The sequence below is a fragment of the Bidens hawaiensis genome, unplaced genomic scaffold, assembly GCF_021521415.1.
Source record: "Bidens hawaiensis isolate Kalapana, Puna unplaced genomic scaffold, B.hawaiensis_p1.1 tig00012956_1, whole genome shotgun sequence".
Lineage (NCBI taxonomy): Eukaryota > Viridiplantae > Streptophyta > Magnoliopsida > Asterales > Asteraceae > Bidens > Bidens hawaiensis.
In genome coordinates, this window is record NW_027492084.1 from 440,496 (window position 1) to 443,941 (window position 3,446).

Sequence of the window (3,446 nt, forward strand, 5' to 3'; positions counted from 1 at the left end):
GTATTCATTTGTAATGTTCATACATCTTCGATATATAATATTCGTACCTTTATTTTTAACCTGACAGTACGCGCAATATCCGAAGATCGTTCGCGTACCAGCAAGCAATCATTCATATCCATCACATATATCACATATGGCATACATTTATCACTTAGGATAAATGTATTAACAACACATCGAGTATGCACACAGCCCCGAAAACATAACAAGGAATGGGGCTAGAAACTCACCTGAATCCTGTTACGCTCTCCGTTAATCGTTATTCCCTTCTTAAGCTGTGCACGGCTAACTGTATAATATTTACATGTATCAATTAACTACTACTACTCATGTTGTATTTCTATCTTTATACAACCCACAACGAACGGGGGTCCGGGGGCAGCGCCCCTGGCAGCGGGGTCTAGGGGCGGCAGCCCTTAGCAGGGTCCAAGGGGCAGAGCCCCTGGCTGGGGTCGAGCTGTCTTAACACATTTTCCATTAGATTTTTAATTATTTTCTAATCGAACTTGACTTTTAGGCGAAGTTAAACCTTAGGTGAACTTAGCTTTAGGTGAAGTTAAACTTTAGGCGAACTTAGCTTTAGGCGAAGTTGTCATCAGGCGAACTTAGCTTTAGGCGAAGTTGTCATCAGGCGAACTTAGCTTTTAGGCGAAGTTGTCATCAGGCGAACTTAGCTTTTAGGCGAAGTTGTCATCAGGCGAACTTAGCATTTAGGCGAAGTTGTCATCAGGCGAACTTAGCTTTGCAGGCGAAGTTCATCAGGCGAACTTAGCTTGCAGGCGAAGTTGTCGGCTGCAGCTACTGTTCGTCCTTAATCATCTTCGTTTCTTAACCAAATAACTCGATTTAGGTATCCACGGAATCGTCTGACCAGCGCCTACAAACCCCAACCATCAAATCGGCCTAACATCGATGTTTAAGGGGTGCGATTTAGGCATATAGGTTACGGTTCTTTTATCAATCGATTAACCCATCAAATCATATCCATTTTCAGTAAGTTTAGCTTCGTAGGATTCGTTTTTACCATACAAACACCGATATATCATTTCTATACTAATCCAAACCTAAACGAACATGTTCTCGATATAAACGTACCGTAAATGAGTCGAACTACGAACACGAGCTGGTCTTGTTGCTTTGGTTCGTCACGACGATCTAGCACCAACGAGCTCGTGTCCTCGCCTTTGGATCTTGGTTCGGGTTGTGTGTGTTTTGAAGTGTGTAGAGATTAGGATGGATAAATGGATGGAATGGAAAGGATTGGGGTTTAAGGGGGTATTTATACTCCCTTAAGCCCATGGACCGAAGGCCCATATTTTTTTTTGGTCCATATCTAATCCCATCTAATTATCCTACTAAGTCTTCATATTTTGCTATTATTATTATCGTTCCACTAACTCGTTTATTTCACCCGACAAAATAATATAATAAATATTACTTTAGAAATTTCGGGATGTTACAAGTCTTCCCTCCTTAAAGAGGTTTCGTCCCCAAAACCTAGCTTATTTCTTTAAAAGGAATACCTTTGTAAAAGAAATACCTTTTTCTTTATAATCGCACACTTTATTGAATCACCTTTGCTTTCTGAGTTATCCTTCTTACTCCCGACTTTGCAGCCATCGAATGGTGGTAATGTGTTTTAGCTATTTAAGGTAGCTTGTCCATGAGACCCTCGATGTACCAAGACTCATCTCATCCTTCCAAGGGCTTCGATTAGTACTTTTAACACTATTGTCTAAAACAACATTTCATCATAACATAATAATCATTCATAACCAAACTCAATATATTACACGTCACTGATAAACATAAGTTTTAAACCTTAACACAAAACAAGTTCTTAAGCAAATGTAATTTAATAAAACCATTGCATGAGCAATTATTCCTTCATCAAGTGTTCCTCTCTGCAGTTTCCCCAAGTCTTTATCCTTTCGCACCTCCCGCCCCTGATTCCTTGCAATCCCTAGCCATGTGGTCAGCTTTTCTGCATTTGAAGCACTTTGGACGATCAGGGCATTCTCGAGAGTAATGCCCACTCTTTCCACACCGATAGCACCTGTCTGTCCCAGTCCTGCATTCTCCCTGGTGCACTTGCCCACACGTCTTACATGCATCCTTGTTCCCAACCTTGGCCTTCCTCTCATCAGTTGTTGTCACCATCTCGCCAGACCGCTTAGCAGAGGTAGCCCATTTCTTCTCCTTCTTTTCCTCCACCACCACATCGTCCTGAGCCAGGTCAGCATAAACCACTTCTGCAAGTTCAACAGCAGAGTCAAAAGTAGCAGGTTTATTTGCCCTGACTAACATGCGGACTTTTTGTGGCAATCCCCTCACATAACATTTGATTCTCTTGACCTCAGTGTCAACCATATCAGGCACCAACCTAGATAGTCGGTTGAATTCAGTAGTATACTCACGATGCGTCATCATACCGGCCTTTAAATTTAGGAACTTCATCTCCGTCCTTTCAACCTCGGCATCTGCAAAAAACTTCTTCATCACCAACTCTTTCAGATCGTCCCATCTCAACGCCTTGATCTCATCCCTAGTCTTTCTCTGCTCCACACTTTCCCACCAATACATAGCTTCTTCCTCAAATGACTGAGTAGCATAACCCACAGCTTGGTCGGGACGGCATTCGCTAATGCGGATAATCTTGTCCATAGTGGTTATCCATTGGAGAGTAGCGATTGCGTCTCCCAAACCAGTCAGCTTCGGCGGGTCGCATCCTTTGAAGGACTTGTAGAAAAATCTGAAAAACCAAAAATATTGTGTTTTAAAGTTTGTACAGAGAAGAACCAAAAAGATTTTTAGATTATTTTGTCGCTGAAAATTATGTCGGTTATTTAAGTTTGTGAAACATGTCTGCATGTCTTGGTCCTATGATTCACTTGTGGATTGAAGGTTAGCCATTTATTTATTAACTTAAGTTAACTGGGGTGATTAAATTTATCTTTATTTTGTTTTTATGCTCCTCAAAATATTGAGTTTTTGAAGCAAAAAGAGAAAATGATAGTACATTGATTATTTTGACCCCAAGTTCAGCAAAAAGTAAGCTTAAAAGACTGTGTGCTTAATTGCATTGGTGTATTGGTAGGTCTTAAAACAACCCAGTAGAGTAAAGTATGTGATATAAACATAAAGAAACGCCAAATTGAAAGGGGTGTTAGTCTCTAGCAAAAGTCTTGGTGAGGATGGCAGAAATGTAATAACCAGTCATACTCAAGCCTTACATTTGTTGATCACCCAAAAATCAAATAAAGCAAATAACAAGCGTTAAATTTCTGGATATTGTGAGTCTTTATGCGGTTTAACCATCTGGGTATTCATATGCATGAATATTTCACTCGCTTTCTAGAGCAAACCCAAAGTCATTAAACTTGATCACTGCTGTACCTCGTACAATTTACATTACTGACTTGATCAAAATCCGCTGTTAGTCA